The sequence below is a fragment of the Mytilus galloprovincialis genome, chromosome 1 (assembly GCF_965363235.1).
Source record: "Mytilus galloprovincialis chromosome 1, xbMytGall1.hap1.1, whole genome shotgun sequence".
NCBI classification, from domain to species: Eukaryota; Metazoa; Mollusca; class Bivalvia; order Mytilida; family Mytilidae; genus Mytilus; species Mytilus galloprovincialis.
In genome coordinates, this window is record NC_134838.1 from 48,637,438 (window position 1) to 48,661,074 (window position 23,637).

At 30.9% G+C, this 23,637-nt stretch overlaps 1 protein-coding gene and 1 long non-coding RNA gene across 10 annotated transcripts in view; both read left to right on the forward strand.

Annotated features, from left to right (window-relative positions):
* The window catches only part of LOC143076721 (protein MON2 homolog), a 293,055-nt gene that overhangs the window by 111,617 nt on the left and 157,801 nt on the right, over nt 1–23,637 (forward strand). The gene's annotated exons all lie outside the window — the stretch shown is intronic.
* LOC143076815 (uncharacterized) overlaps nt 1–23,637 on the forward strand; it is a 151,421-nt gene that overhangs the window by 20,244 nt on the left and 107,540 nt on the right. The window contains exons 4-6 of the long non-coding RNA XR_012978795.1: nt 352–445; nt 3,415–3,516; nt 22,501–22,579. This is a non-coding gene — a long non-coding RNA (uncharacterized LOC143076815). The remainder of the gene's footprint in view (nt 1–351; nt 446–3,414; nt 3,517–22,500; nt 22,580–23,637) is intronic.

Here is a 23,637-nt window from a genome sequence, read left to right on the forward strand (position 1 = left end):
CCCAGACGGCATATGACAGATTTTAAATACATGTTTTAACGTTATTTTCTGTCAGTTTCATTAGAATGGAGATAACAATATTGTTTTTTAAGCTCCGACGGCATCAATTGGGGATTTGATGATAGCAAATACCCGTTTACTGTCTCCTCTAACGCGTTTTAGTAGTCTCCTCTAACGCGTCGCCAGTAAACTTAATTTGCGACCATCAAATCCCCAATTGATGCTGTCGGAGCTTGAAATACAATACAGTTATCTCCTAAGTATAGTGTCATACAGCATAGTGATACAGTGGTAAAGTCTGTTTCTGAATTTAATTTTAAACATATATACCAACTTATCTTTCTTTTTCAGGGACTTAGAAAAGATTGTGTTCCTTCTCACAAGATATGGTTGACTTTTCATTAGTTCACACAGCCAAATTAGGGGAAAGTAAGAACAAGAGAAGGTATGATAAGGTCAATTGTACATGTACTACCAAAAGACAATCAGAAGTTAACAAAATACAACACAGAAAACCAAAGAATGAACAACACAAACCCTTCAAAAAATTTAGGGTGATCTCAGGTATTTGATAACTTGCTTTCACCAGTGTCTCTACTGTATTCATTTGACAACTAAAATTTTGTTTGTAAGTAAATTGATTATATCTATGAGTTTATCTTTAAAAGGTCATTGTTCAGTATGGTTTGCAGTTTTTTTTCAAAAGACAATAATGTCATGTTAGCATTAAGAACAATTTCCTCAAACTGACAATAAGGACTGCATGGATGTCTGGATTAACATGATATTCCATCAATTTGTAAGAAAAAGACTTTGCTTTTAAGTTATTAAAAAGAAATGAACAAAGTACATTAAGCTTTTAAATTGGAAATTTTTTTCTAGAAAAAAAAAAGAAATTAAGTCTTGTATATTTCTAAGAAATAAAAAGGAAGTATATTAGTTCAATATTGAGAGAAATTGAATATTTAATCCAATTAATTGCTTTTCTATATTTGTTGTTATCAGACTTAAATTGAATATAATACTCTTGTTTGAAATATGCAATCTTAACATTTAAAAGCTTAGGTTAGATAAATAATCTGAGCATACAAATGCTCAGGGTTAATGACTTATTCAAAATATGCAGACAGTCAGGATTGATAATGAACTCTTAATATGCAGAACTCTAAATAAACAGAGAGATAGGCTCAACAGCTTACTCCAAACAAATAAGCAGAGTCAACAGCTTACTCCTAACATACAGAGTCAAGGTCAACAGCCTACTCCAAACATACAGAAAGTCAGGGTCAGCAGCTTACTCCTAACATACAGAAAGTCAAGGGGAACAGCTCACTGCAAACATGCAGAAAGTCAGGGTCTACAGCTTACTCCAAACATACAGAGAGTCAAGGGGAACAGCTTACTCCTAACATACAGAAAGTCAAGGTCAACAGCTTACTCTTTAAATACAGAAAGTCAAGGTCAACAGCTCACTCCAAACATGCAGAAAGTCAGGGTCTACAGCTTACTCTGAACATGCAGAAAGTCCTGGTCAACATCTCACTCCAAACATACAGAAAGTCAAGGTCAACAGCTCACTCCAAACATACAGAAAGTCAAGGTCAACAGCTCACTCCAAACATACAAAAAGTCAAGGTCAACAGCTCACTCCAAACATACAGAAAATCAAGGTCAACAGCTCACTCCAAACATACAGAAAGTTAGGGTAGAATTCAGGGTAAAAAATGAAAAAGACCAAAAATAACAGTATACAAAAAACAACATAGAAAAATAAAGACTGAGATTCACAAACTCGTCCAAAAACCAGGGGTTAAAGGACTATAACTGTCTTGATTTAATAGCAATCGGAACAACTCGGCCTTTCTGGTTGCACGAAGAAATAACCTCGTATGCATTAGGCGGAGGAATCATTGTCCGGAAAATTTTCCGATTCGATTCAAAATTATATTTTTTCGACTGGACTGGTACATTTTTTTTACCACTACTGATTTAACTTGCTCCTGTCCGGAAAATTTTCCGATCCGATTGAATTTTATATTTTTTCGACTGGAATGGTACAAATTTTTTACCATTACTTATTTACTTTGCTCCTTCTTTCGCGCCAAAATATTTGGCAGAGTTAAAGTTCTTGATTACTCTGTGATATGTAACCAAATTATAGCGCCACCTGGAGGATAGAACTTCTTTGTGTCGCGGATCACTACAATTCCGGCCAACAATTTAAGAAGAATTTCTCCGTAGTGCATACGAGGCTATTGTACTGCGTAGCGAGAATGGCCGAGTAGTTACGATTGGATTTAATAGATACCAAACAAAAGTAAAAATTTCCTTCTCTTGATTCTTACAAAAAGCTTACACTAAGATGTTTGCTCATTTGACAGAGTATTGAGTCAGAGTGCAGAAATCTATAAAGACTTGATTAGGTTAGGAAGTTATGCAAACAAGGAAAAGTAAATACTAGACCTCTCATACAACTTTCATTGACATGAAAATATTAGCTGATTGAAGTCAATAATTTTATTTGATTGTCAGGATAAGACTTGATCGGTCTTGTACTGATAGATAACACTCAGGAATTGTACTCATATAGCACTGACAGAACATATGTGTCCACTTCAGTCCATAAGTGATGTATTTTGGCCGGTCAGTATTTATTGTGGTGTAATCAATTGACAATCTCTTTTATCCATTATTGAACAATTTATCATTGAAGAGTAATAACTCAAGTCATGATGTAATAAACTTCTCTTGATAAAGCTTTACTTCTTTTCCGGTTTCTGTGATTTATTTTGAATGTTGTCATGTTTCATTCAATCAAGACTTGTGTTTTTGAAAAATGTTTGTCCTGAATAACCTTGTGATAATGACTACTTCACACTGACAATCAGACATTTTTAACAGAAATTGATATACAATTGTTCTGACTTATTAAACAAAGGATACAATGTCCTTCTATTGTATAAAGTTTAAGTAATCTACATTTGCATTGGTCAGGTTTGAAAAAAAAAAATATTCTGAAGTTAAAAAACTTGTTTTATTATTCACACAATTTTTGTATCAACACTACACTGTTTACTGATGGCAACATATTCACACCACAAAACAGTATCAGAAAATTTGTGCTAGAATTGATAATTAGGTAGTTGCCCTAAAAACCAGCAGCATGACTTATCTTTCTTATGGCATTACTGTTGGTTTTAATACAATCTTCAGCATGCCTGATTGGAGTTGGAGATTGTAAAATAATCTGATTACAAATCGCAACTAAATTTGTTTTAAAAAAGGACTTGAAATTTTTTTTTTATAATTTTCTTTACTCGAAAAATTTTTAAGTAAGAAAGTCAAAGAAAAAGGTAACAAGCACTTATTTGAATATCAAATTTTTATACATGTTTTCTTTTTTATATTTTGCAGCATGAAAGTTGTTACATGTCTGCTGGCTTTTTGTGAAGAGTTCTGTCAATGGTGTGTGGATGTTAGTGACTGAGAAAGGAGATTTAAGCCTGCTTTTAATTGGTAAAACATATTTTTTTGCAAATGTATATTCTGTGAATCATTGAGATTGGGGAGGAATGAATTTATTGATCAGAAAGGAATCAAAGTTTAGTGCCAATTCTATTATGTTTCTTAATGTCCTCATGGAAGTGACAGTTGACAAATTCCAATTGAGTCAACAAAGTAAATGAATTTGACTCTATGTGGGGTGTAATGCCAGTAGTGATAAATATCTTCGGTTAGTCTGTTTTTACTTGGCATTATAATAGTTTTCTAAGTGACAAAGCCTGAATCATTGGATTCTTCATTAAGGCCACTAGAACTCAAATTTGATTTCTTCCACCCCCATAATGTAAACATAAATAGCTTTGTTAGACTTTATTAGGGAAATAAGATGTAATTTATACTGTAAAGACACTGATAAGTCTAATATGATAAAAGTCAAATTTGTTTTTTGTGATCATACTTGTTAATCTTGGAAATTGTTACATCATTAGTTATCAGATGTCACACATAAAAATAAACTTACAAAAAACCACAGTCATATATCTCAGATACATGATAGAAAGTGAAAAAGGATTTTTTTCATAAAGGTCAAATTATATGTAATTGTAACTGTATATGTGGTCAACTAAATGAAAAAAAATGTTGGCATGCCAAAAAATCAAGGTTTTATCAGGTGTAGGACATAATAAGTATTACTATTTTCTGAAAAAAATATACAAGTAGGAGCAAAATCTAAAATTTCATTCTTTAAATGTCTTTTTTGTTTTTCGGAGGTAATGTTAAAGTACCAAAAATTACCTGTGGTGTGGACTACTCAGAACGCTTAGGATTTGAACCTTAATATATCCTTACTGAGAAATTAATTTCATTTATAGTCATAGATGATAAAGATGATATTAGGGTTATTTTGATTTGCAAGATTACTGAAACTCCATGTCGCCCTTGTTTTCTTTTGCAGAAGTACACATTGATTGTATTTAATAAAAGAAAACAAACATGGAAATATAACTTCTACGAAGGTGATATGTACCAAATATGGACTTGTTTACAGGATACTTGAGATGTAGCTATAAACTTTGATTGGTTAAATTGATTTTCATTAAAATTGGCTTGTGATATCTGCACGCTCTTGACAGAAATGTCAATATATCATAGAGTATACACAAGAATTATTTTTCTTATTTTTGAGAGTTGATGGGTTTTAATTGATAATCTGTAATCAAAACAGAAATAATATATTTGTCAATACAGATGTTAATGTTAGAATCTTATGTTACATTTAAAATATAATGTTCATTATTCAAGAGAATATATTATACCATGGATTCATTTATTTTCTTGTGTATTAATTTTTAAGTACCCTTTCATTTCAGTCAATACTTTTGAAGAAAAAAAAAACCATAATGTTGTTGTTAAACTTCCAAACTTATATTGAAAATGCCAGTCAAATCTTATCTCATTGAACATTTAGTTTTCAGTGCCATACAAAAATGTGTTTTGTCCCATACTAGGAGTTATTGAACCTTTAGGGACAATCATTGGTTCCAGTCATATTTATGTTCTACTGTTGTCTCATTCATCTATTTCTGTAGGAAATGTAGTAGACTGTAATATGAATAAAATGAGATGTGAGGTATTTGTCTACTAACAGCAACCCAATGCCACATTTATAACGGAAAGGCATTTGCAGAATGATGTATACTATTTCACTTAACTAATAAACAACTCATCGAAGACTTGGAAAAACAACAGGAAGTCACAAATATAGGAAATTAACTGTCTTGTCCGCCTGCTTTAGGATCTTGTTTGTACATTGCACTATTATGATAACAATTCCCAACTCTCTATATGTTCTATAAACCAAATCTGCACTCCATCATGTGGTCATAGGATGACCTGTCTTACCCACTAACACCTTCCTCTTATTCTTGGTTGTCAAAATTGTCCAACATCTTTCAGATTGTAGCAATATTGAATATTCTGATTTTATTTTCATTCTGAATATGCATGAAATATTTGCCACTGGACATTATGCAGTCAACAATTGATCAGCTAATAATCACAAATTTAAAAGAAAATTGTAGTGCATTTCCATTAAAATTTGTACTGAAATCTGATTAATTAATTCATATTTTCATCGGTTTTCCTAAATTCCCATTAACTCTAAAGTGCTCTTATTAAATCCTGAATCTGAATTACTGGTAATTGATTGAAGATTAATTTTTTGAAGTTATTATATTTAGATAACAAATTTTCACATTTAAAAAATAGGATGTAAAACATTGTTTTGTATTGTTATGTGTATATTGTATAAGTTTTTTTGGATACTTTTAACCCTGTATTCAAAGTTGGCATAATTTAAGGGCACTTTGGGACTGTAGGATAAAGATTTTGTTTTTTTTTCAAATGAAATATCCATTTTTTGCCTCATTTTATTTGATGATAATCCTCTCTTAGATGTACTTTTAGAATGTTTCTGAGTCAATAGGATTAAATTTTTATAGCAGGAAGTCTGAAACCTATGGAAACGGTATTGGAATTCTAAAAATCTAAACTAGTTAAATTCTACTTCTGCTTTAGTATGCATATTCCCAAGTATTTTAGGGAACAGGAATCGGTTTCACAAAAAAAATATGTTTAAGATTGATCGTAAGTCATGAACAATTCAGTATACTTAGGATAAATCTTTGTCATAAGTTTTATTGTGAAACCAACTCCAGTGTTTCAAGTTTTTTCAAGACTTGTTTCCCTTGAATACATTTGTTTAGAATGTAGAAATATTGGTGTGTAAAGCAAGGCTTCCAAAAAATATACACTGTAAAGACAACTTTTGAATTTGTGCATTTTCATTGCTTTTGTTATTACGTCATAGTGAGAACCTATTGCTGGTTGACATTATTTAGGCATCTTGATTACAAGATAACCTAAAGCTTATATAAGAATACTTAGACATATAGTGCAAGAAAAAAATCCTATCTATAATATTGGAATTAATTAATAATTGTTGAAAAATATTGACTTCTTTATAATATATTTCATTGTTTTCATGTTGGAGTCATATTATTTTCCTACATTGATGTTACATTTAATTATTATTTTGATTAATATAACGCAAAATTTGATCAGTAAGTGTTCGCCATTGTTTCATAATTGATTTAGTAACACTTTAATGTATGTTTACTCTTTTGAAAAATTAATAATGATAATTCTGAAGGGAAATAACTGCTTATAACTAGGAGAAAGATAAAGTAATTAGTGCAATAAAATTGATAAACTTGTAAAAAATCAGCTATCAGAAAGCCCACCTTTGGGAAGTTATTAATCTATAATGGAATGCTTCTGTATGTCTATGTACAGCTTTAAAAGATGAAGACTTTTACCCCAAATTTGAATTTGAAAAGGCAGTTATTGAGAGTATACTGATGCCCACTATCTTGCTTACTTATAATGGTTCAATTTTGTCGAGTGAGAATTTTGTTGCTAAAGTGAGATATAGTGATCCAGGTCTGTTATAATAAGTGGCAGCTCCCGGTGTGTCCACAAATATTCACTCTTGTTAAAATTTTAAAAACTTTCTTAATTATCTACCAGTATATTGGATTTCTACCAAACTTGGACAAAAGCTTGTTTACGATCATAAGAACTAAAGGTATTGTTCAGAATAAAATATTCTGTTTATCCATATTTTACTTATAAATAGACTTAGTTTTTCTGCCAGTTAACATTACAGTCATGATTTTGTATTTAAACCATTATCAAAAATAGAAAAATTGTGAATAACTTTTAAAACAAAAAAAAAATGTTTTCTTGAATAAGTGGCTGTTTCTAAAATTAAAGAATTTACTTTTCTTACTTAAAATATTTGTACTGTGACAAATTATTTTTAAAAACACAATTGGTATGCACAACTTGTATATTTTCTTTAAAGTTTCAAAGTAATCAATGGTTACAACAACGAATAACAATTAATTATCAGATATTGACAAAGCTATTGGTAATAATCGATGCCAAAGAAGATTGAGTTTGTGTCATCTTCACTTGATCTTTGTCTTTCAACAGAAATGATTTCACAGAATTATATAATCTTTGGCAAAATAAAATTGAAAATGAAACATGTAGAAAATAGCAGCTGATAAACACAGTAGTTGGTAGATATCAGATTATAAATATCTTAATGAGAATCGGTTAAAACCAATATTAAAATCGTGAGGTTTGGTAATCGCACTTGCTCCTTGTTTACTACAGATGTTTGGGAGTTTGCTGAACAGATGAGGAAAAGTTTACTAATATTTGACTTACTGATTTTTTTTCTGGAAAGGTGCAGAAAATTACTTAAAGTTATTTTAAATGAATTATGTTAAAAAAACGAGTTTTACAAGGCCATGAGTCACCTGCTGTGATAGACCCATTGTTAATTTTGTCTGTTATCACTGTTTAAACACAGTCAGGATTCTACTTTGTCAAAATTATCTCCCCATTACGCCAGTTAATTTTCACAATCATAAAAATGGAAGCCATTGTAGGGATCACAGGCTGCCAAATATGCTCTTGAAACCTGATAAATTTATCCACAAAGCACCATTACGATCCTTATATGTCAGTTGTATTTTAAAAGACAAATGTATCTACTAGCTAATGAGCATCAGTTAATGATCTTGTCTGCATTTATTTAACTTAAAACTATTGTCTAATCAGTTGTTAGGTGGAATTTTTGAAAATTCATAAACATTTAAAAAAATTCTAATTAAATATTTCATGGAAGGGCAGACTAGATTTTTTTAGTGGTTGAAGGCTATAAACCTTAAGTTATCACACACAAATTTATTTTTTTTTTTCGAAGATATGCATTTTCATAATAGTACTTTTAGTAAAAAAAATAGCTATTCGAATACACCTACTCTGTTTTTATGATTCATTAGATAGGTATTTCACTTGACCCATATATTTCATCTTTTACGTAGTACTGTGATTTTTTTATGTTATAGTTAACCTGTAGGTTTGATATATAAAAATGATAGAATCTGAAGCGAGATGATGTATCAAATATTCTTGCTTTGTACGTTTTCAAGACAAAATATTCAACTCAAACACGCCCTAACATAAAAAGGTGCACTCGATTTTCCCTTTTCGATACAATTGTTACCCAATTTTTTTTAGATTTTTTCCTTGAGTCACAGAATGGAAGGGCAGACAAGAACATTACTGAAGTAATAGATTGATATGTTCTCCATCTGTGGTAATTTATTAAAAAAAAATCTGAGGTTATGCATTTTCTACATCCAACTTGACAGATACCCATATCGTCGACTTGATATCTTATTGTTCTGCTTAACTATGTAATAGATAAATTGAAACCTTATGCAAATGGTGTTTTTATAATAGAACACTTCATAATTGAGAAGAAAATTGTCATTTTATTTGTTTCTATTATTAACTTTTAAATCTTTTGTTACTATAGTAAACATTACAGTAAGCATTTATCGCCTTCTCTAACAAAGAGCTTCGATTCTTTTGTTCTATTTCAACCCTGTTTCCGTCCGAACAATTAGAGTGTTTATGTTTATTGAATAAATGCACATTTTTACCAATATGGGTTGAAGGCATACATAAATCAACATAATAATTTTACAATACATCATACAAAAAAACAACTACAAAAGAACAAAACATTATATACATATTTTATCTATCATGCACTCTCCTCAGTGACCATGACTTTTTAGCGAATGGAGCAGCATACTGCATAATTGACGGACACGAAAGACATAAAACCAATTTATCCAAATTTATCCATATTATCTATATCGGAATAGATATTTCTAACTTTCTGCAAAAATTCAAATCTCAAATCTTTATTTTTTTGTACATGTAAATAAAAAATGTTCTTCGTCATCTATTTTATTTAGACAACAATGTTGACATAAACGTTCTTCCCTTTTTATATTTTTGTATCTACCCCTTTCACTTTCCAAAATATGGTCACTCAATACACTTAATTTAGTAATTTTTTACCTTATTTCAAAGTTATTCTCTTTAAGTAAATAAGGCTCAGTTTCATATTTCTTTTTGAATTTACAATAGATAAATAATTATTATTTTCTGTTAAAGAATTTAATTTTTTAAAGAACAGCTAAACATAGGTTGTATATTAATTTTAACAGACTCAGGTAGACCATTTTGCAGACAATAAAAAAAGTGAATTCAGATTTGTTTCTGACCTTTCAAAAACTTCTGTTAAAACTTCCACCAACAATTGAACAAACAAAACTGTTTTTCATTTTTCTATGCACCTATTTATTCTGCAATTACCAAATTGTAAATGACACCAGAACCATCATCAATGAAAAAATTCATTCAAAAGTCAAATTTGAAATTATGAGTTTGAATTCTTAGATTTCAGTTATAATTGTTCGATGCTTTTGTTTCAAAAGTTTTCAAAAATGTATCTATAACACAATTTGATTTCACCACCAAATATGAATTTCATCATTTTTAAAAGCCATAACTATTTGATATCTACCCATGCTTAATACCAAAGCTCTTCAAACCCATGAATCAGTACTGCTGATAATTTGAATAACTTGTATACAAAAAATAACATTATTTACCTTTTTTAGACAGAAGTTGCAACTTATAACATGGAAGATGTCTAGGCTTCTTTTATACATAAGGCTTTAATCTGTATATCTAAAAAATTAAGATAAGTCAAATTATTCTTTGTTGATTGTGTAATATTGAGAATGCAACTGAAAAGTTTTTTTCTTGTGTAGAAATTAAGGAAGAAGCACATGCTTGAACATAACATATATAAATATATATACATTGTACTTTGTGTTTTGGTTTTTAGCTCACTTTTCTCATCACTTGGCGTCCGTCGTCTGTCGTCCGTCGTCATCGTCCGTCGTCATCGTTAACTTTTTACATTTTGAACTTCTTCTAGGGAACCACTGAATGGAATTAAACCAAACATGGCATGAATGTTCCTTATGAGGTGCTGACCAAGTGTTGTTACTTTGTAGCCTATCCATCATCCAAGATGGCCGCCAGCGGGGGACTTAGTTTAACATAGGACCCTATGGGAAATGCATACAAATGACTTCTTCTAGAGAACCACTGAATGGAATGAAACCAAACATGGCATGAATTTTCCTTATGAGGTGCTGACCAAGTGTAGTTACTTTGTAGCCGAACCATCATCAAGATGGCCACCAGCGGGGGACTTGGTTTAACATAGGACCCTATGGGAAATGCATACAAATGACTTCTTCTAGAGAACCACTGAATGGAATGAAACCAAACATGGCATAAATGTTCCTTATGAGGTACTGACCAAGTGTTGTTACTTTGTAGCCGATCCATCATCCAAGATGGCCTCCAGTGGGGGACTTAGTTTAACATAGGACCCTATGGGAAATTCATACAAATGACTTCTTTTAGAGAACCACTAAATGGAATGAAACCAAACATGGCATGAATGTTCCTTATGAAGTGCTGACCAAGTGTTGTTACTTTGTAGCTGATCCATAATCCAAGATGGCCGCCAGCGGGGGGACTTAGTTTAACATAGGACCCTATGGGAAATGCATACAAATAACATCTTTTAGAGAACCACTGAATGGAATGAAACCAAACATAGCATGAATGTTCCTTATGAGATGCTGAGCAAGTGTTGTTACTTTGTCTCCGATCCATCATCCAAGATAGCTTCCAGCAGGGGGCTTAGTTTAACATAGGACCCTATGGGAAATGCATACAAAAGTCTTCTTCTATAGAACCACGGAATTGAATGAAATCAAACATAGCATGAATAGTCCTTTCTTTATGAGGTGCTGGCCAAGTGTTGTTACTTTGTAGCCAAATTTTATCTGTTTTTATATGATTTCAAAAACCCAAGTAGAGTCAGGTGAGCGATACAGGCTCTTGAGAGCCTCTAGTTTTTTTCTCTTTCGTGGTAATTCACCAAATGATATTTTGTTCATACAGTTTAATTGTTAATGGCCCATATTTTGTTGTGTTTAAAATAGGACTTCATCACAGTTCTTGCAACTGCCTTTATTTTCTAACAGTCTGTCATAGTCCATATGTTTGATCTCTAAAAGAATGTTTTCCATTTTGAACCTGTTAGAAATGAAGGAAGTTATTTTTATTTATGTAACTGAAAATTCATTTCTGATATACCGGTATATGTATTGAAGCATAAATGCTTACTTTGATAAATTTTGTTTATATATTTGAGAAGATAGAAAGTCACAGGACAAAATGAATCCCTATAATCAACAAGTATATATATGTGGAAATGACATTGCTGAAATACATGCAGGACTTTGAAATCTGTGTTAGTGAGCTCTTTGAATGTATAGTGATACTATCAGAGTTAATCTAAGATAATTATACATCCCACTACCACCTCTTTGAGTTGATAAGTGTTTCAAGGTCTTGCGTGTCTTGGTTTTTGATAAATATTGACTTAAATTGCCTTTATTGGCCAGTTAATGATAGCCTTTCTTGGTCATTATTGGTAAGTTATATTGAATACTGTAATTATGGCTTCAATTCCAACATCCTGAAGTACAAAATTTATGCATTATTGCTAAAAATATCAATTGAACATAACCTTTTGTCACGCTTAATACTATTTGGTCAGTTGCTGTTGTTTTTGTCCCTGACTTAAGGAAAGTAAATGGGTGTTCAAAGGTTACACTTTGCCTACAGTGAGCGAGATACCTTTGACTGTCAAATGTTTGCTTTTGTTAGGATGTACATTAAGGTGGTACCTAACACCTGATTCTCAAAATTTTGACAAAATATTTACTTTGACCCTTTGACAAAAATATAAAAAAATTTAAAAAAATGAACCAACTGTTTAATCGGAAAAATTACACTGGTTATATAGCAGTTTGACAAACACTCATTTTGATCATTGAGAAGCTTAATATTCCCTTAAGAACACAACGTCATTAAAACGTTCTGCTGGTTTTACAGAGTTATCTCCCTGTAGTGTTAGGTACCACCTTAAGGTCTAAAGGTAGAAACCCTGAATGTGGTATATAAAAATAGAAGGTTAAATGATTCTTTTACTTTTGCTGATTTTGATGCACATTTGATTTAATTTAGTTGTTTTTTTATCTGTGAATATGTTCTGTCTGTATTATGCAAGAAACCAGATGCTCCGCAGGGCACAGCTTTATACGACCGCAGGGGTTGAACCCTGAAAATTTGGGGTAAGTATGGACACAACATTCAAGCTGGATTCAGCTCTAAATTTGGATTGTGATTAACTAGTTGACACAGCATAGGTTTCTGACACAGAATGAATGTGGTCTAATGAACTTAAATTTTTTTTTGCTTTGAGAAATTCACTATGCTGTTGAATATTAATCCTCTCAAAAAATGTTTGAAGAAATTTTCTTTTTATTTATGAAATCTGAAATGAGAAAAAATGAACACTACTGTGCAATTGAAGATTTCTTGCTATTGCGCAATACTGTGCAATTGAAAATTTCTTGCTATTGCACAATACTGTGCAATTGAAGATTTCTTGCTATTGTGCAATACTGTGCAATTGAAAATTTCTTGCTATTGCACAATACTTAATATAATAATGTTGGACCCCGATTTGGGCCAACTTGAAAACTGGGCCCATAATCAAAAATCTAAGTACATGTACATGTTTAGATTTAGCATATCAAAGAACCCCAAGAATTCAATTTTTGTTAAAATCAAGCTAAGTTTAATTTTGGACCCTTTGGACCTTAATGTAGACCAATTTGTAAACAGGACCAAAAATTAAGAATCTGAATATAAGGTTAGATTTTGCATATCAAAGAACCCCAGTAATTCATTTTTTGATGAATTCAAACAAAGTTTAATGACCCTTTTAGCCCCTAATTCATTGGGACCAAAACTCCCAAAATCAATCCCAACCTTCCTTTTGTGGTCATAGACCTTATGTTAAAATTTCATAGATATCTGTAAGTTATTGTGCGAAAACCAAGAAAAAAGCTTATTTGGGCCCTTTTTGGTCCCTAATTCCTAAACTGTTTGGATCATAACACCCAAAATCAATCCCAACTTTCCTTTTATGGTCATAACTCTTGTGTTTAAATTTCATAGATTTCTGTTAATTTTTACTAAAGTTAGAGTGCAAAAACCAAATGTCTTCGGTGGATGATGACGACGCCAACGTGAAACCAATATATGACATAAAAATTTTCAATTTTTGCGGTTCTATAAAAAGTGCTGAATCGACTTTTATGTAAGTTTAAGAACATTTTACACTCCCTTTCCTTCAAAGAACACAAAAACCTAAATGAAAGTTTAACTCCATACCAGAAGAAAGAAAGAAATATTCTGCCTGCATTATGCAGAAAAATCCCACCCTATATCATTATTTCTTGTGTTCACATGGCAGAAGATTAATCCATAGGGATATTGTTTACAGAAAAAATAGGATTGTTTAACCATAATAAAGCGATCTATGTTGTTTATAGGCATGTACAATGGCTGGTTTTAGCGTTTATTATTCTCTCACCATGTAGCACAGAATTTCTATATTAGTGTAAAAACCAACATGAATCGGTGCTACTCGCATGGCTTAGCCTTTGAACAGAATTAATTATGTTTTTGTCTACTTGTTCCATGGGGAAATCACATGAGTGACCACTGTCAAATTGATCACAAGTTGCATAGAAATTGTACCTGAATTATTTTCAAACAGCATTCAGATGATATAACTCAATTTGTTATGCACTTTTTATTTTGTAAATGGTCTTGTTTGACCTCAAATCTGAAGCTGTTTATTAAAAAATTAACTTAAGGAGCTCCTGGTTGCTTGCTCAGGTTTATTGAGCATTACTAATTAACTCTTGCATAATTACATTACAGTCCAGTATATCGGTATACCTTCGACTTTTGGAATCACTTTTCATTTTGTAAACTCATAAAACCAGCTAAATATGGTTAATCATGGGATTGCAATTATAAATTTATGATTGAACTAAACAATTTTGACATTTTTTGTCCGTTTGGAAGACTTAAAAGACTACAAGATCAATTCTATTTGTGTGACATTGCAAATAGGACAAATTTGTAAGGCATTGCACAATATAACAAGCTGCACAGACACAGGATTCCTCTACAAGTGGTAGTATGTTGTGATTTATATGTCCATTCATATGTTGGTTTTTGTTTGGTCTATACCTACACCAGGCTGTAACTCGGCAATACCAGTTTTAATGGATTTCTTACAAATTTCACACAAGTAGTATCTAATGGTATTATGCATCTTCCAGTTATATTTTTCATTAACCCAAAGATTTATAGATGCTTTGGGGGATTTCTTTTAGCAAAGCATGAACATTACCATGTAAAATTGGGGTAAATGTTTGGTTACTAAACTCCTCCCGTACTAATGATCGTTGTTCAATGAAACTTTTGTATGCTTTTGTTCATCTCTGATTCTATTGTTTAAATCCAAGTATTTTACCCTCATAAGCACTGACTGTGCCTTGCCTATACTAAAGATAAGTTTGGGAAAGAATTCTTTCAAGGTAAGAGTTTTTTAGTTTTATGGATGTCTGAAGAAAAATCTGAAAATATGATATCTCAATTAGTCCCTATCAAGGTTCATTGGTCTTTTTTAATATTCTGTGCAGTGACATTAACTATTCCAGTATTGTTCATCATCATTGCTAGTATAAAGACAGCTGTATAACCAAACACCATTCATAAAAAACATTCATCTATCAAAAGGTCAAATTTTCATAATTAAATGTAAATAAAAGAATACCCAGAGAAAATGTAAAGTAAATATTTTTGTATGATTCTATGTTTTTTATAGGTGTTATAACTAGTACTTGTTTCCACAAACATTTTGTTTTTTGTTTTTGTTTTAAAGCTTTGAAATGTATTTATGCATTCATTAAAGATAAAAAAACTACTTGAATAAAAAAATCCAAGTAATTGGAAATGTATCATTATTAGAAAAGTTTAATTTTTATACTGATTTGCTTCATGAAAATGTCAAAACATCAACAATTAGCATTGAAATGTCAGAAAGAGAATCAATTCATCAGTATAATGATCTTTTTGTAACATGTCTTGTTGGTTTTAGGTTTGTTTGTGCACACAGATGATATTAAAAGTTACTAATTTTCTCTGATATTGATTCATATGTTTGACTTGGTCCTTGTTAATGAAAAAGTCCCCCCTCGAGATTGAAATCTATATTTAGTGTACACTGGTCCATGTAATGACAGATATGATTAACAATTTTTCTTTAATTGCTACTTTTTGATACATATAATGGTTGTGAAGTTTTGCCAATGGGAAGGTTTATTTGACATCTGTTCCACATAAGGGACTGAAAAGTGAGAAATTCTTCTTTGAAACATGAGCAAAAATTAATTACTCAATATGTATTGATTACTTAAGTCAGATCGAAGGTTTTCACATATATGTATATATTTACATTTCTTAGGTAGGACTTACATATTGTTCAAGTTAAAGTGATTTGATAAAAAAATTTCAGAATCAATAATAATTGTGAATTTGCTAATTTAAAAGTGAAAATTAAATCTTGAAAATTTATACATAGATTGCAACTCTTCTGAACACTTGGTTTGTAAATTTCTCTTATTTGGTTTATGTATGTTCAACAAGGGTAGATATTCAGACATAGTTGAATGAAACACATATTTCAAAATGATCTCTTTTAAATAAGCTAATTAGACCGTTGGTTTTCCTGTTTGAATGGTTTTACACTAGTAATTTTGGGGCCCTTTATAGCTTGTTGTTCGGTGTTAGCCAAGGCTCTGTGTTGAAGGCCGTACATTGCCCTATAATGATTTACTTTTTTTAAATTGTTATTTGGATGGAGAGTTGTCTCATTGGCACTCACACCACATCTTCCTATATCTAAGCTGACTGTTTCATGAAAATGACATGAGCTAATTAAGAAATATTTCTTTCATATCATGCTCTATGCTCATGTTAACATGGGTAGGAATTTTATTTGTCAATATCTTTAAAACACTGTTATAACGAGACGCAGAAATATTGATAAGTACCTACCCATGACAAAATGAGCATAGAGCATGACATGATAGAATTACTTTAATTCTGATACAGAAATTAAGACCTTTTTGGGAAGAAATGGGTCTTTAAAAAAAACATAATTTTGATTTGATGAGGCAAAAAATTATCAAAGAGTTAAGATGTTTAGAATGAATTTACTTATAAACTTACTGTTTTAAACATTTTATTGAATTTTGCAGTGAGCATTTCCTGAAGAAATATCCATTTAGATCACTGGTGTTGTTAAAAATATGAATTTAAGGTGGTACCCAACACTTTCACTAAAATTATTTTGGCTCGTTTAATTTTCATAAAATTTTGTCAAAGTAGTTACTTTGACACTTTAACAAAAATGATAAAATTTCAAAAATTTTGAACCAACTGTTTAGTCAGAAAAATTACACTGGTTACATAGCAGTTTGACAAACACCAATTTTGATCATTGAGAAGCTTAATATTCCTTTTACAACACAACATAATTTAAACGTTTAGCTGACTTTACAGAGTTATCTCCCTGTAGTGTTAGGTACTACCTTAATTGCAAGGTCACCCAATGTTTTGTGGGAATAAGAACATGGTACTTTTACTGTTTCTAAAAGCGAAAAGAAGTGACTTATATTTAACCAATACTGTTTACATGTATTTAATTTGTAATTACCCAAGGACTTTTCTTTTTAACTTTACTAAGTTAGATATATTCATAAAACTTAATACCATACAAATATATGTATGCAACCTGTTGCTGCAAAGAGTATTTTTCCATTGACAATTTCATCACTTTTATGATGCAGGAATACTTAGAAGTAGATTGAGTTTCAGAAACAATAGTTGGGAAAATTCAATAAAATTCTGTTGTTAAGTATGTATTAAACCAGAAATATATAATTTAATATCTCTTGAAGATCAGTTTAACTCTGTATATTGCACTTTGACTAAAATCCATGTTCTCTTTAGTAAATTATTTCTGTATAATAAAAATAAGGAGATGTATCATAATTGCTAACATGACATTTATCCACCAGAGACCAAATGACATGGATGAAAGCATTGATAGGTCACCATACTTCCTTCAACAATGAACAAAACCCATACTGTTTAGTAACCTACACATTAAATTGCATGACAGCTTTTTCTCAATATCACATAATAAAAGTGAAAATCTATTAACTATGTCATATATGTCCCAGGCAGCTATGACAAAAATAGATTATTTGATATTAACATTATTACCATAGGCTGTAATATGTTGCAGACTTATAGGATTAGCAAATTATAGATGTCCTATTAATTTACGGCTTATATTCAGATATACATTGACCGCAAGTTTTGTCATCTATTTATGGAAATCTGCATTAACAGATACTAGAAAGAAATATAAAAGTTGACATCTGTTTTTAATACATTCCCCCCCAAAAAACTGCACCTATTTGTGTTAGAGATCTCAATTTTAATAGTTTAGTTTTATGACAGTAATATTCCTGTTTTTTTTTAAATGGATGCAGTTCTTATAAAACAGCAGAAACTATATTTAAGAAGATCATTTTGCCATAAACAACACATTAGCTACAGGAAATTATCATTTGTTTTTAATTGTAGTCTTGAGTGTAACACTACAGAAACTATTAACAAAACGAAAGCTATATCTGAATTTTAAGATTTTAAAATGTAATGGGTTTAATATGTCTATATACTGTAACAAAAGCAACAGTTTAAAATTTTAGTTAAAAAATATACACTTTTTTTTTTTTGAAAGTTGGAGAGTGAGGTTATTCTTTTTTCTTTTTTCTTCACTTTTGAACAAAGAATGATATTATTTAGAAAAATTGTCTAGAAAAGTGATTAAAATAAAAATCATAAAAGTTTCTCAGTCTTTCTGATAAACAAATGTCTGTCAAGAAATTTGTTAAGCAAACAAGTTAATGAAATAGAATGTTCAAGTTTCAACAATGATAATTTAAAATTTAATTAAATAGAATGTTTAAGTCTCAACAATTTAAATTAATAGAATGTGTAAGTCTCAACAATTTAAATTATTAATATTAATTATTCTTCCATTTTCTTACCTTAATATTGTAGTAATTTAGACCAAGTGTTAAATTCCAATAAGTGTAGATAATTATTATATACTAAATTAATATACAGATATTACAGTTGTTTCTTCCACCTGTCTGATACTATTGCATTCATAGTCTGAAACCCTTTGATTATGTACACACACAAGAAAAGTGGTATTTTCCTCCAAATGTTTTCTATAGATCTGTCTTATTGGCTGAGCAGTCATTAGAACGACAGGGCGATTTCCTAACGATATCTATGGCTTCCTTCAGTATTGTAAATGGCCTTTGATACTGGCTTATGATATTGATGTTTACCTTCCAAAGCTATAATATTATACTCATTTCAACTTCCATTCTAGGTTTTTATCTGATTTTTTTCAACAGCAATTATTTCTAGATATGGATACTTGAATGCACATTCAGTTTTACTTAATATCCAACTTCTATTAAAGTATCATTTTTTCTTGCAAAGTGCGGAAAAGGTTGTAAATAAGTTTGACAAAGTATTATTGTTAAGATTATTGACTTGCAAATGAATTTAATTATTAAGGATTTAAAAGTTGTGTTATTTTTTGTAACTGATAAATAATAATTTGCCTGGCTGATTTCAAGATAAAAGTAAAAAGGACTTATCGGTTTAGCAGGATATAAAGTGGTGAATGCTAGTGTAAGGTGCTATTGCATGTTATTCTATTATTATAAATCATATCCAACATCAAACTTAGGCTAAAAACTCTCCACATCTCTTTGAACTAACAGTGCCATGGTTTTTCAAATGAGGTACCAAATTTATCACAGAGAATAATTGTCCTTGCAAAATCTCTCTGAGGTACATGTACTGTAAATTCAGAAATCATTGTGAGGTTTTTATTAATGCGAAAAATGCGACAGAGTTGTAAACGCAATAGTTTAAACTCGTATTTTGAATTATTTTATATGAATTAAACAGGATTTTTCTCAAAATCGTAAAAATTAAAATCGCATTTAATTATAAAATGACAAAATCGCAATAATAAATGTACGCAATAATTTCTGAATTTACAGTACTTAATTGGTTGTCCAGATTTTATTTGATTATAGTGATTTGTTTGTTTATAAGAAAAATCATGTGCTAATGATAGAATAAACACAATACTTTAGGGAGTTCATATTTTGGCACAGTTTGTTGTACAACAACTAAATAATTTATCTTTGTTTATGTTAATTAGTCAATATAAACTTTCCCTGGAACCAGGTCGAACCAGGTCGAGGATTTCACTACATTTAACTATTTGGTACATTTAGGTACATGAAAGAAGAAGAATAATAGAGAAGATTTATTGAGGTTCAACTAGAAAAAGGGTTGTGTGTAATTTTCAACTATTTTTACATGATTTAAAATGGAAGAAAATGGAGGGGGTCCCAATTAACCCACTTCCTCTGATTTGCTAATAATTATACAAATATAAATACAGTCACACGGTTTTAAGAGACCACTGAAGGGAGAGCAAAAAAGTGGTTTCTTAAGACATGTGGTCTTTTAATACAGGTTCAATTTATGTACTACAAAGGAATCTACAATTGGTGGCCTTTTAAGCAGGTTTTCAATGAAGGGAAAAATGTACATGAACCATTTGATCATGTTTTCCTCAGTAAATTCAAGACAGGGTAAATTTTGATAAATATGTTCATCTAAAAACAAAAAATAAAAATAAACACATGCATATCATTCAATTACTTTTAGGCAACACTCGTCCTGTCCCTGTGCTTAGCCATGGTTTTAGACTGTTTTCTTATTCAGTGGCGGATCCAGGGGGGGTCCCGGGGGTTGGAACCCCCCTTTTTTTGGCCGATCAATGCATTTGAATGGGAGCATATAGTTGGAACCCCCCCTTTACTCTGTGTTGGGAACCCTCCCTTTTTAAAATGGCTGGATCCGCCACTGTTATTTACTTCTTGCAATGATATTTTGTCAAGGACAGGTTGTTTTTACTTTGAAGGTTTCTCCATCTTGAAGAAGCTGCAAACATTTTCGCCACTGCATGTTACACAAACTACAATCAATCAATCTATTCTTATTGATTTGAAATGGTTTAGCTTAACTGTTGTCTACTTTTACAATGCAATAGGATTGTTCATCAAAAGAATTTATTCAGAACCCAAGATCAATTATTTCCTCTCACAAACTCTAAACTGATTGATTGTAATGGATAATTACAATCACATTTTTATATTAATTAATTGGCATGCTATTGCCATAAAACTTAACAACCTTAATTCAGTTGCATCAAAGATGTTGACTTCAGCAAACCATAAATCAGTCAAACCAAAAAATTAAAATAGACTTTTATATGTTTTATCTGCAGTGCATTAAACTAATTCAATTAAGAACCGAGAAATTTTCAATACATTTCTTTCAAATTTTTCCAGATTAATATTGTTTTAAGACTTTGATGTTAATATTTTGGCTTAGCTTAACGGAAAAATGTCAATTTCACCTGTAATGTTCCAGGATGTCTGTTCATGTGGTCAGTAAATTTGCTTTACATTTGATCTTTCTGATCTTTTCATCACCAATTCTGTCAGATGTATTAGAGATTGAAGGTTTTTTACTATTACAGTATGAAGGGTAATTTTGCATCTTGGTGAACAATATTTAATGCTTGCTGAGAAACAATAGATTAGTATTAATTATCAGCATTTCACAGACATTGAAATACATAACCAATCTTTATCTGCATGAGCTAAACTATCCTTAGGTGTTTATTCTTGCATTCAAAACATTTGGTTTATTTGTTCTTGAATGTGTTCAAACTGATATATGCCTCATAGTATTTATCAGTAAAATTCAATTGCAATATGTTAATTCCTTTCAGTTCAATTAGAGACCAAGGATTTTTTTCACACTTTCCTATTTTCAAAAATATGATAAAATGTAAATGGTTAAAGTTTGTTTTTTATAGCTGCAAGCTGTGAAAAATTGCCAGAATATGTATGAATTATACATGGGGTGAAAAACGACATTTGTGAGCACATTTGGCATGAAAAGGGAAGTGGATTTTAGTTACCACATAAGGAATTTATCTCATATCATCTGTGAAATGGTTATTCCATTATGGTCAACCAACTTGTAATGGCGTCTGTAAAATTTACGAAGGGATGATTTCAACTTCATCATTTGAAACTCTTGGTTTTATAGCTTCCTTGTGAGCAGCAACCCTCTATCAAGGAAATCAGTAGAAAATACAATATTGTATCATTTTGGGGATATATACTCTGTATGTAGGCGCTGCTGGAATGTTGCTACATAGAAATGGAAAGTTCACAATTGGGAAGCTGAAATCATCTCTTTTGTCAGAAAGTTTTGTTTTCAACCGACCCTCATTGTCAATTTTTAAATATAGGTCAAGATATGAGGCAGACTTAACTGTATCTTTTGTATCCCTTATCTCTTGTAGGGGGGATAGATGGGGGGAAAGGGTGACAGGCATATCATGTGCTTATTTCACAGCTCTTTATTGAAGATTGGACAAACTTTCTTGAGTATGAAATATTACTTGTAAAGAAGAACATAAATTATCAAAAACATTGAACAACACTACTGACTGACCACACAAACCACCTACACGTGAATCCTTTAAACAACATCCAGGCAAAAAAAAAACAATACAAGTGGATTTCCAAGTACAGGAAGTTTGATGTTTGATAATGTAAGCATCAAGTAGTAGAAGTATATTGAAAGCATAACAGCAATTGGACAGTATAACAGACTTAAAAAACAACTAACATATTACATTCGTCCCCTCTTTTAGTAAGACAGATCAAATTCAAGTTGAAAAAATGGTAGGAATAAGAATGGAAATATAATCTTGCTGCTACTTTTTTTCAGATTTATACAGACAGATACCCTCTCATTCATCAGAAGCTATTGATAGTCCAGGGAATAAAAATTAGAGATACTCTTCAAGGTCAGTTTAATTAAATAAGTAGAAAGCTTTTGTGTTTGTTATAATATTGCATGACCTGTTTAATGTAATTGGTTTAGCCCTTATCATTTTTCAAAACCTCCACCCTTGTCACTAAATGGTGGAAAATATTGGAAAAACAGGAAATTAGAGGTCTGATAAAGCAGAACTAATGACCACATCAAAGCGTTAACCAAGAATACGTCATTTATACAGATTCAATTTGATGTCATCACAATTGTATTGATTTTTGTGTTTTCTACAAGAAATCGGTCAAGATTTGCATGAAAGATGCATGTTATATTGATGAATTGAACAGTGACATTTTGCTTTATCCAGATCCTGCTGCTATGGCAGCTTTTGTTTTTACTTTTCTGTACTCAGTTTTAATCCTGTTATATCATGTGTATTGTCTATCTCTTTATAGTTCTACAGACCTGAAGAACAGGGTTTTTCATTTGACTGATTCAACTGTTGATCTGAACAATCATGTTCTTTCTCGATGAAGTCATTGGACATTGTGTTCATTGTGTATGAGGTCACATTAGCAATTCAGTAGATAGCAAGATAATTTGAGGTCTTAATTGAATTTTGACTAATGAAGAACTGAAAAGAAATAACTTTGTGTATGGTATATGATAAAAGAATAATCAACCCGTTCAGGAAAGTTTAAATCAGCTAAAAATTCCAGAAATTTATATTTATATAAAGATATATGTAGATGTGTTATTAAGTTTGAACAATTGTAGATAAGTTTAGGTTGATGGACTGAAAGTCTTGTAAAAAAGGAAGTTGAAAGACGCCTTGTCACTTCTTCTGAATGAAAATTCACTTTTTTTTTTAATTTTATAATTACCATGTTTGGCGGGAAGCCAGTAATAGGCCAGTCTTATCTCTTGAATTATAATTTCAAAAGAATAACTCTGTCAATTTAAAATCTTCATGATAAGATTTGTTTTGATAAGCTGTCTTTTATAAAGAATTGATTTAAGTTGGTGAGGATTTGATGTATAATTTGACAGTATTAAATCTTTAAAACATCAAATAACTTCCCCAAATTA